General features: G+C 43.8%; 1 non-coding gene across 1 annotated transcript; it reads left to right on the plus strand.

Moving 5' to 3' along the window:
* Positions 1–2,640: 2,640 nt before the first annotated feature.
* On the plus strand, positions 2,641–2,715 carry Trnat-ugu (transfer RNA threonine (anticodon UGU)). Its single transcript has one exon. It is a non-coding gene; the product is annotated as a tRNA-Thr (tRNA).
* The last annotated feature ends 9,597 nt before the right edge of the window (positions 2,716–12,312 follow it).

A 12,312-nucleotide genomic window follows, 5' to 3' on the forward strand; every position in this document is an offset into this window, starting at 1 on the left:
GGATAATGCTGCAAGCAGCGCTAGATATAGAACACAGGCGAAACCTATGGTCGTAGAGCGCGCCACCTCCGACGTACTCCAGCCAATCGGATGCCATTCTGTGGGTATAGAAGAGGGAACCTTGGTAGATCACGATAGTCAGTTTTACTCCCTGACGAAGATGATGGCGGATATCATCGAAAGCTTAAAAATTTTATCCGAATTTGATGCGCCAAGTTAACCGAGAAATTTTCGTGCACTTGGAGAATTTACCTAGACAAATGTATTCCCGAAACTTCATTAGTCTACGTAACTACTTTTTGGTATTGCGATTTCTTTTTGCACGTCCGCAGCTGGGGAACTAGTAGCGTCTGGATCGATTCCCAGCTGGGTCGAGGATTTTCTCCGCCTGGGGAGCCGGCCGGGGTGGTCGAGCGGTTCTAGGCGCTACAGTCTGGAATCACACGACCACTACGGTCGCAGGTTCGAATCCTGCCTCGGGCTTGGATGTGTGTGATGTCCTTAGGTTAGTTAGGTTTAAGTAGTTCTAAGTTCTTGGGGACTGATGACCTCAGATGTTAAGTCCCATAGTGCTCAGGGCCATTTGAATCATTTGAACCGCCTGGGGACTGGATATTTGTGTCGTTCTAGTCATTTCATCATCATTGGGGAATGTGGCGCAACTGGACAGTGAAAAGATTGGGAGTTTGTACGGGGGCTGATAAGCACGCAGTTTAACGCCCCACATACCAAATATCATTATCATCATAGTTTTTTTGCGTCGCATGATTTTCCTGTAGGTTACTGTTTTTTCCCCCAGAATTTGCGAACATCTTGCTGCATTTTCCACTGGAGAATGCTTCTTCCTTGTCTACGGATCCCCTGAAAGTGTCTAGAATTTTCTTATGTGTTGCTTCCGCTATGAACCGAAACGTCAGATCTGCATTTCTGGTTTGTTTGCCGTTTATAAAGCCGAAGTAATCGTCAGCTAATCGATCCCTAAGAAAGAAGAAATTTTTGTGTTACTTCCTTACTTCCAAATGAGCTTGGCGGCCACTGTGCGACTGGGAGTCGGCAGGCCTGCAGACTAGGCCTGTCAGCGGCCGGCGGTCCTCAGAGAGGCGCTGTCAGCCAGCGGTGCAGCGGCTGGGGGGGGGGGGGGGGAGGGAGAGCACAGGGCGGCCTGTGTGTGCAGAGCCGCTGCGTGGGCGGCGCCGCGCCCACATGCTGGCGATAGCATCGCAGCCGGCGGCGGCCCGTGGCCGGCTGCTCTGGTGCGCGACCAGCCTCTCCCTCACTGGGCGTCCATTTAGAGGCCCCGAGGCGAGCAAGAACTGCTCTTGGGACTCATGCAAACACTGGATGGTTATAATTAAACTTGCACTACTGGAGAGCGCCTCAATGTTGAACATGCGAAATATGTAAAATCGCGAAGCTGGTCTAAGGCTTCCACTTAGCCCCTTGACGCCCAGTCTGGTGTGACAGCTGAAGATAGCAAAACGAAAGTCGAAATTTTTAAATCTCAGGTACAAGAATTCGTTCACACAGCACATGCCGTCATATGACCATCGGACATGCTGCCTATTGACGACATGTTAATAACTACAGAGCATCCCTCGAGTAGAGGAACTGTTGTGTTGGCAGAAGAGCCAACACCGTGTTACTAATGGAAGCGGAATGGACGCGTTTCAGCTCACGCAGGCTGGCGTGTTGAGGGAACAACTATACTGACGTGAGGTCTGGAGCATGACAAGGAATGAGAATTCAGAAAGCGGACGTAATTAGTTTGATAACTTTAATCCATTAATGATGAACGTCGCTCTTGACGGTACATGATTAACAATATTATCTGTTCAGATTATAGTAACTGAATATGGCGCCTAGCTAGGTCGTGGGAAATGACGTAGCTGAAGGCTATGCTAAACTGTCGTCTCTGGAAATGGGAGCGTATGTAGACAGTGAACCATCGCTAGCAAAGTCGGCTGTACAGCTGGGGCGAATGCTAGGAAGTCTCTCTAGACCTGCCGTGTGGCGGCGCTCGGTCTGCAATCACTGATAGTGGCGACACGCGGGTCCGACGTATACTAACGCACCGATTCAAAAGTTACCACCTAGCAAGTGTGATGTCTGGCGGTGACACCCCAGGAACAACTGAAAGATATGAAAGTAAATCACTAGGTCCTGATGGAAAGCCAATTTGGTTTTGCGAAGAGTATTGTGCGGCATTGGTCCCTTAGCTAGCTTGTATTTATCGTGAAGCTCCCGCCCAGCACAATCTCTCAAGTGACTGGAAAAAAGCGCAGGTGAGTCCAGTATATAAGGAGGATAAAACAACGTTCCCACAAAATTACAGACCAATATCCCTAACCACTGTTTGCTGCACAACCCTTGAACGTATTCTCGGTTAAAATATAATAAACTCCCCTGAGACTGAGAAGCAGACACAATATCCATATAAGTATATACTGTAGTTCTGGCAATATCGGCCATGACCTTCTTCTGTGGGATGCACACATATTACTCGAACTCTTACGGAACTTGGTAACTATGTCTTCCACGAGTAATGAGTGTGTGGGGTATAGACACCACGAATGTAGTGTGTGAACATATAAGGTGAGAATGTGGGTCTCGCGGGAGGCGTGCGAGAGAAAGTCCCTCTTTGCCCTCGGTGGCTCAGACGGATAGAGCGCCTGCCATGTAAGCAGGAGGTCCCGGGTTCGAGTCCCGGTCGGGGCACACGTTTTCATCTGTCCCCGTTGATATATAACAATGCACGTCAGCAGTTGAAAGTATTAATATATAATTCTAATTTTGAGAAGCTTATGTCCACGAATCAGCATGGTCTTAGAAAGCATCGCTTGTGTGAATCTCGGCTTGCCCTTTCCTCACATGATACTCTGCCAACTATGGCGGAAGGGCAACAGACAGATTCTATAATTCTAGAGTTCCGAAAAGTATTTGACACGGTCTCCCATTGCAGGCTGTTAACGAAAGTACGAGCGTGAGGAATAAGTTCACTGATATGTGATTGGCTCACAGACTTCCTACGTTATAGAATCCAGTACGTTGTCATCGACGGCGAATGTTCATCAAAGAAATGGTATCGTCAGCAATGCCCTAAGGAAGTATGATAGGACTGCTGCTGTCTCTATATGCATAAATGTTTTGGCGGACAGTGTGGGCAGCAATCTGCGGTTGCCTGCTGATAATGCTGTGACGTACGGTATTCTGTCGAAGTTGAATGACTGTAGGAACATACAAGACAGACAAAATTTCTAGTGGGAGTGATCAATGGCAGCTAGCCGTAAATGCGAAAAAAATGTAAGTTAATGCGGATGAGTAGGAAGAACAAAAATGTAATTTTCCGTTATAGTACTACTAATTTCATGCTTGGGGCAGTTAAGTCGTTTAAATATCTGCACCCAACGTTGGAATGCGATATGAAATGGAACGAGGATGTGAGAACCGCGGTAGGGAAGGCGAATGGTAGATTTCGGTTTATTGCGAGAATTTTAGGAAGGAATGGTTCACCTGAAAATGAGACCACATGTAGGATACTTGTGTGACCTATTCTTGAGTATTGCTCGAGTGTTTTGGATCCGTACAATGTCCGGTTGAAGGAAGACATGAAAGCAATTCAGATTAGGGCTGCTATATTTGTTACCCGTAGGTTAGAACAAGTAAGTGTAACGGAGGTACTTCGGGAACTCAAGTGGGAATCCCTGGAGAGGAGGCGATATTCTTTTCGAGAAACACTATTGAGAAAATTTAGAGAACAGGCATTTGAAGCTCACTGCCGATCGATTCTATTGTCACCAACATACACTGCGCGTAAGGTCGCCGAAAAGAAAATTCAAGAAATTAGGGCTCATACCGAGGGGTATAGATAGTTTTTTTTCCTCGCTGTACTTGTAAGTGGAAAAGGAAATGGAATGATTAGTACTGATATAAGGTATCCTTCGCAACGCATCGTACGGTGGCTTTATGGAGTATCTAAGTAGATGTAAATGTAGGATAGTGAAACTTTTTGGAAACATTTTAAGATGCGGAAGAGAACTAAAGAACAAACCCATGAGAGAAACACATTTTATTTTCCACATGAGGGGGTTCAAATGGCTTGATCTTAGTGGTTACGCAGTTTGAAACAATAGGCCAGTGATTCGTGTTACGACTGGGAGAGACTGACGGCAAACTGCGCCAAAAATTATTTAAGATAGATATTACTGTTGCCATGGTTGAGAATGCTGGACGTAAACGTGCAATCTTCAATCAGTGCACGTGCTGTGTCATGACAAATGAACATTTGAGGAGGAGGAGGTAGAGGAGAACGAGCACCTGATTAGAGTTTAACATCCCGTCAACAACGAGGTGATTAGAGACGGAGCACAAGCTCGGATTAGGGAAGGATAGGGAAGGAAAGTGGCTGTACCCTTTGAATGTAACCATCCCGCCATTTGTCTATAGCGATTTAGGGAAACCATGGAAAATCTGAATCAAGATGGACAGACACGGGTTCTAACCGTCGTCCTCCCGATTGCGAGTACATTGTGCTAATCGCTGCGCTATCCCGCTCCGTATGAACATTTGAAATGTACCTCCAAGGTAGTGTACATCAAAGGAAAGAGTCGTTATACGACAGTTAAAGATGCAAGTAGTAAAAAACTTTCGGATACACACAGTTTGCCGCGTCATAAAAGCCGATTCCAAAAGGCGCTGGGATTGACTCTCATTGTCTGCTTGGTTTCTGATAAAAGAAAGACATTTAACTTTTAGGAACCTATATAACTTCATTCCTTTTCTTCTATCGCTGCCTGTTAGGGTCGATGCGTTGTGGATGGCTTCCGTAATTCTTCATTGACTCTCTGACCATGAAATTTCGATACAGTTCCCACACCGCGAACTGTAAGAAAAGAGTGGAAATAAATATACAAAGATAGGTTCTTTCTTTGATGCTAAATCTTCAACAAAATAGTCAACATCAAGCGCAAATCGTTTCGTCATTGACCAATTGGTGACCGATTCCAGTTGATATCTGCGTTCTGGAAAATGATAACTTACAGTTTTGATTAGCGCAGGATATATAAAATATGTGGTTGAAGTATGTCTACTAAATAAAGCTACTCTTTCCAGTTAATTAAGTAACTATTTAAAAAATTATTTCCCATGTGTGACACATACAATATATTGCCGACCGAGAAGTTGTCAGACGGTTAAGTGCCACACAACAGGTCGTGCGCGAAGAAATACAGTAGCCAGTTTTTGCTATAAAAGATAAATGATGAAGATATGCAAACATGATCTGAGAATGCGGAAATATTTCAATGTCTTACATTACATAACTGAGTGCAACATAATTAGCTTTTTCCACATTTTTGATGATTTTATAAATAAGGAAAACGATAGTATTATGCATTCCATGGCCCATCGTTTGAAAAGTGTTGCAAACGGTTGGGAAATGGTATCCGTACAAACTTCGCATTACTTACCAACTTTTACCACTTGACGCAGACATTAGAGAAGACTTTGACCTAAGTCTTTCGCTAGGTTTAAGGTTGACGGCATGTGGCCTTTGTGGAACGATGACGACAACTTTGAGCTAAATGCGCCAGTGAACACTTATGACGTTCCCCTACATAGTGAACGCGTAGCTGTCAGGTGTGGCTTCACGGCACAGTTCAGTTCATGATTGTCTCTGTTGATCCATTGTAAACAGCCGGCCGAAGTGGCCGTGCGGTTAAAGGCGCTGCAGTCCGGAACCGCAAGACCGCTACGGTCGCAGGTTCGAATCCTGCCTCGGGCATGGATGTTTGTGATGTCCTTAGGTTAGTTAGGTTTAACTAGTTCTAAGTTCTAGGGGACTAATGACCTCAGCAGTTGAGTCCCATAGTGCTCAGAGCCATTTTTGAACCATTGTAAACATGGCACAGAAGCCGGTCAAATATTTAACAACGAAATTCACCAAACAACCGTGCTACTGAGATGTTATTTTATTTTATTGTCGCTGCCTGTTTCGACAATTCATTACGCCGTTTTCAGGCCCCATATGCACCTCTAAAAAATAATCGATATTGGCGTACTGGCGACACATGTTACTGGATGTCGTGAACTCTCAAGTGGTTCCTTCGAAGATTTGGCTGCTTCGAGGGAAGCGCTTGAGAATTCGCGACATCCAGAAACATCTGGACCCCAGTATGCGAATATCGATTAATTTTTACAGATCCATATGGGGCCTGAAAATGGCATAATGAAATGCTGAAACTAGTAGCGAAAATAAAATTAAAAAAAATGTCAACTGCACGACTGTGTGGCATATTTCACTGTTAAATAAGCAGTTCATGATCGGTCCATTTTTCTTTGGGGAACTCGCACCAGAACGACCAAGGATATTCACCTGAACGGACACGTTACTATGATCTGATCCGCCAACATGTCATTCGTTCTGTAAGGGCGAGAAGGCCTTTGAACTCAGTTTTTAATCAGCGATGGAGCTCCACCTCACATTGCTCTTGAGGTCGCTCAGTTACTTCGTAATCCATTTGGAGAAAACTGAATCATTCGCCGATCGTTCTAAACTGCGTAACCACCAAGATCACCGGATTTGAGCCCTCTTCTCTGGAAAATGAAACGTTTTCCTTATACTAGTTTTTATTCGTTATTTCTCTCCCACATTTTCTCAGACATGTTACCACAAAGTTTCTTTGTCCAACGATTGCATAGTGGCCCTCTCAAGCAGCGAAAGTTTAATTGTAGCCAACCCACACATTAAACGCCAAAGGCTTCATCGTCGCTGTCATCGAATGAAACGACAAGTTTACTACACAATTGCGTAGGCTTACATGGCGAGGTTCAATGAACCATGTTATATGGTCGACTATTTTCGTTCATATTAGAAGTGCTTAGGTGATGTGACCGGAGACATTTACTGTCACGTGCAAGATATTATCGTGGTGTAAGATTCGAACAGGAGTGACGGCTGTCGGGATTGTCTGGAGAGTTGTCTCTGGTCAGTGACGGCGAGTATCAATACGCGCGCAATGAGGGAAGAGACGTAGAATTGGCCAGCAGGCGGCGGAGAGTGAAATTTATTCGAAGTTACTTATACGAACAACCATCAGCTGCATAAAGGAATGGCGACAGTGAAAATTTGTACCGGACTAGAGTTCGAACCTCATTTTCCCCCTTTACGTGAGCGGTCGTCTTAACCGCTGCGACTATCCGTGCAGGCTTATCAGAAGAAACATTTCATATTTCTTCGTAGGAGCACAGGCACTGCAGTATCGTATTTATTCGCCGAAACCAGGCAGCAACTTTCATTTAAAATGCCTTCCCCTGTACGGGAATTACATAATGCGTGTGCGAGTACAGGATGTGATGTAGGAACCATGACGTGAGGAAGTTTGGGCCTGGGCGTGAATCGCACACGGTTAGCCAAAGCGACCGATCGCGTAAAGTAGAAAATCCGAGTTCGAAACCTAGTCCTGCACAAATTTTCATTGCCGTCATTTCTTTACACAGCTGATGGCTGTTTATGTTCGCAACTGAGAAAACATTTTAGCTGTAGACGCCGCAGTGCTTGTCTGAAGGAACATTGCACAGTTCTTCTTGACAACACAAACACTGCAGTATCGGACAGAAGACTCCGCGAGTGTGTCGACAGCGGGTTCTGTGCTGTGCCGAGAAAAGGTTTTGGCTCGAGTGTTGCCAAAGTGAATGAAGAAAAGGGGAAGTGGCTGTCTACTACGCTGGACAGGTTTACCGTAGTCGAACTTCGGATCTTTTGCGGCTTAGTGACTGTTCAACCCAGGGTCAGAAGTTTTAGGCCAGCCAAAGGAAGAGCTCACGTTGAAGCTCAACGCATATTTACGTTATGATCGTGTTTCTGTTAGAAACTTGTCAGGTTACTAAAAAGCCATTGATCGAAATACTTTTGGAAAACGGTGTTTCAAGGAACTAGTGCGATTTTTTACAGAATTATCAGTCCAGTGAGACTGAGTTAAAGCGATGTGTTGCTAAAGATGCCGTGCTGACGGTGAGACCGAGCAGAGGTGCCGTTAGTAACATGGGAAGCTGACTGGTCAAGGGGGTGAGTAAATGTTAAGTAAATATTTGTCCCAGAAGAATGTGATAAAAGTTGTGGTACATGCGGGAGGAGAATGTAAAAAGCTATGTATGCAACTTAAATTTGTTCACTGTGTATGTGTTTGGAAACAGCGAAGTTTCTAAAGTTACTGATACATGGTACAAAGATTGGCTGTAGTCATAGAGCCAGTCGAGGCGGCGTTTTATACAGGAAGAAAAACGTAACATTTTCAATGAGCAACTTATTTATGTCTTTAATTTTCTTTAAATTATGATCTGCAAGTTAAACTAGTATTTTATGGTCAAATAAGCCAAATATTAGATATATAATTCGACTGTTAACATTAAGAGCTATACTGGTTTACATGTTTTCTTTTAATTAATTTTTGAAGTTTTCTGAAATGTTGGCAATGAATTTTGTTTACGTTGATGACGTTTCGTTCGTGGGCCGTTCAAATGCGCTGTTATCAGCACCCGTACAAATTCTCAGTCGAACCCCGCCACTTTAATGAATAATGATGAAATGATGAGGACAACACAAACACTTACTCATCTCGAGGCGGGTGCAAATCCCAGACCCTGCTCGGAATCGAACCCGGGACCTCGTGCTCGGGAAGCGAGAACGTGACCGCGAGACCACCACCTGCGGACTTGTTTAGCTGTGTTTATCAATTACACTGATAGAGTGCGGTGTGACTGTGGAAACAATGTCGTTTGTGTGTTCCGCTACTGGGTGTCAATTATGTGTTTCTTTTTAGCTTTAATTATAGCACTACCTCGCTCCACTCCCCGCACGTCCTTGTCTCTATCAGAGGAATGGGCGTACGCGACCATACTTCGTGCAGCACGACAAATTACAGTTGCCGTAAACAAAAAAGATTGCGCAAGGAAATAATGTTCAACCTACGTGCCAAGCATCGAGGGATGGTGAAACGCAAGATGAGAGAGACCACTGGAAGACTGAAACACACTAACAACGCAAATGGAGTGGGTAAATTAAGGCTTTGCCCATCCTGGCTACCAGCCATCACAGCCCAACAGGCCGCACCAACAATACGAGACGCGAGCTTTACCAGTGGGTAACCGCAGCTTAAATTCGGAGTAAAAATCCCCAGCAACAGCGGCAGAAGACTTCCTGCATAAGAAGTCACCCTTATTCTATGAACGGCCTTGCCAAAGAGGGCGGAGGAGCGGACAGAGATTCAGGGCACTCTCTTCTCCTAGGGGTTAGAAACTGCCCATAAAGACGGAAGTATCATCAACGATAAACGGCATGAGGAGACACGTAACGTGTAATTGAAAAGGTGTCATCATGGTCTCCCCATTGGCAAAGATTCCGGAACAGTCGTCTATTCAGATCTCAGGGAGGGGACTGCCAAGAGAGAAGTGACCATGAGAAAAGAACTGACTCACCAAAGAAAGGATAACGTTCTATCAGTCTAGGCGTGAAATGTCGGAAGCTTGGGCGTTGTAGGGAAACTAGAATATCTGAAAAGGGAAATGCATAGGCTCAAACTGGATGTAGTGGAGTTCAGTGAAGTGAAATGAAATGGAAATAAACCGAGGATTCCTGGTTTGGTGAGTGTAGGGTAATATCAACAACAGCAGAAAATGGTATAACAGGAGTAGGATTCGTTATGAATAGGAAGGTAGAGCAGAGAGAGTGTTACTGTGAACAGTTCAGTGATAGGGTCTTATCAGAATAGACAACAAACCAACACCAACAACGATAGTTCAGGTATACATGGCTATATCGCAAGCTGAAGATAAAGAGACAGCATATGAAGATATTGAATACAATAAGTAAAGGGAGATGAAAAGCTAATAGTCAAGGGGGACTGAAATGCAGTCGCAGGGCATGTAGTAGGAGTACAGGTTACAGGAGAATATGGGCTTGGGACAAGGAGTCAGAAAGGCTACTTGACACCTGTAATAAATTTCAGCTAGTAATAGCGAATACTCTGTTCAAGAATCAAAAGAGGACAAGATAGGACGTATACTTTGAAAATGACGTGTGACACGGGAAGATTTCAGTTAGATTACATTATGGAAAGACAGAGATTTGTAAATCAGATTTCGAATGTGTTTAATAGAGTCTTTAGCAAAGTAATTAGTATTCGCAGTTGAGAATATGGTGAACCATCAGCTGACTCACAGCCAGATCCGAACTTCCATTAGTCGTCGTTGATGCGCCGCAACGTTCTCGCGTACGCTTGCTTGCAATTCTGTACAGGAGGAAGGGGCGGCATTTTTAATTTAAAGTAGCTGCCAGACATCGGCGGATAAATACGATATTGGATTGCCTGTGTTTTTAAGAAGTACCATGCAATATTCCTTTGGAGAAGCAATTTTCATATGTTGCTTCAGGCAGTACATTTATAACAGTTACAGTTAAGTTGAATTTCTGGAATAAATATCAATATTTGAAACTGTAGTTCGTCATCAAATATAAACAAATGTAATGTGAAGACGGGCCTGTGACGAAAATGACAGCGGTAGTTCACTTCGACTTGTTGTCTAGATTGTAAAACCTGCGCGAGAATCAAGACATGGGTGAATTGAGCAAATCAAATAATAATTTATGAGAAGAAATTGATAGGTCTGTGACATATGTAACTTTGAATCATATATATATATATATATATATACGTAGTACATCTATGTTACTTTTAAGCTCACTTTTAGGAATAAATTTTAATAGGAATTACTCTGCATCACACTGCCACTAACAACTAAGGGTTCCACCCACCTGTTGAGACTGCACCTTTCTTTCAGCGACGAGCGAAAGTTTATGCACCTATGAGGTAGATTTTGAAGTTACATCGTCTTGTGATGTCGAAGAATTAAATATTCTTTGTTTCAAAGGAAAGCATCATACAGTAGTATTTGTACCATTCATATTCGCCGGATAGCGCAAGTGATGTTTTCCTTCACGTTTAAAGGATCAGCAGAAAATCGGCCCTAATACTCGAATGTAGGACTGGTGTATTTGACTTCCTAATAGAAATATCTACGGACTGGTGAATTTGACTTACCAGTAGAAATATCTATGTGTTTCTCGGAGCCCCTACGAACATTGCCGGCCGGTGTGGCCGAGCGATTCTAGGCGCTACAGTCTGGAACCGGGCGACCGCTACGGTTGCAGGTTCGAATCCTGCCTCGGGCATAGATGTGTGTGATGTCCTTAGGTTAGTTACGTTTAAGTAGTTCTAAGTTCTAGGGGACTGATGACCTCAGAAATTAAGTCCCATAGTGCTCAGAGTCATTTTCTGAACTCTAAGAACATTACAAATATAAAATTATTCATATAACCTTTAGCGTATGAAGATCACATAAACTTAAATCTGTATTCTAATATAACGCATGTATAAATCATACATACACAAAACATTTACACAAAGTTAAAATCTTTATCCGAGGGAGTGAATTACATTGTTCGAGAAAGAAATTAGTTCCATTCCCACAGTTCCAATCTTATCGTGAGATTTTTCTTTGGATATTAAGCGAATAATATTCCGTTTATTCCAAATTTGGATTCTAATCTGTGCCACTAGTAGCTCGCCAGGCAACTGGATGAAAAGAAGTGAGACTCTATAGTGGCACCGCATCTAACCCAACGCACTCTGTTGCTTGGAGCAGATTAAAAAGTGAAAGAAATAGGTATCTGACGAGACATCACACATTATGTAGGAATATGGCATTGATTTACTGCGACAATGAGAAAATAGAGAATTTCTTTCTTATGCAGTATCGCAACAAATTGGTGCACTTGTTCTGCCGATGTTATCTTAGTTATTCGAGACTCTCGAACTCAGTTTCTTTAATCAACGGAGCGCCACAAAAACAAAACAAGTTGCACTGTGCACGCAAACAGAAATGAATTTCCTGAAAATATTCACTGAAACAGACGCGCGGGGGGAGGGGGGTGGGTAGACGGTGAAAGAGTTATTCACACATTCACCGCATGTCTCACAGGAAGACCAGTATTTATATTCGCGTATCGCCGAATCCTGAAGCCTAGTGTGGCCGATGTCTACAGCTCTCCAGGACTCTAAAATGATTACAAGAACGGAGTAAGGTGTAAAGACAGGTTGGAAGCAGGCGAGCCTTTTTGTGCATCTACACTCCTGGAAATGGAAAAAAGAACACATTGACACCGGTGTGTCAGACCCACCATACTTGCTCCGGACACTGCGAGAGGGCTGTACAAGCAATGATCACACGCACGGCACAGCGGACACACCAGGAACCGCG

Source organism: Schistocerca cancellata, chromosome 5 (genome assembly GCF_023864275.1).
Source record: "Schistocerca cancellata isolate TAMUIC-IGC-003103 chromosome 5, iqSchCanc2.1, whole genome shotgun sequence".
Lineage (NCBI taxonomy): Eukaryota > Metazoa > Arthropoda > Insecta > Orthoptera > Acrididae > Schistocerca > Schistocerca cancellata.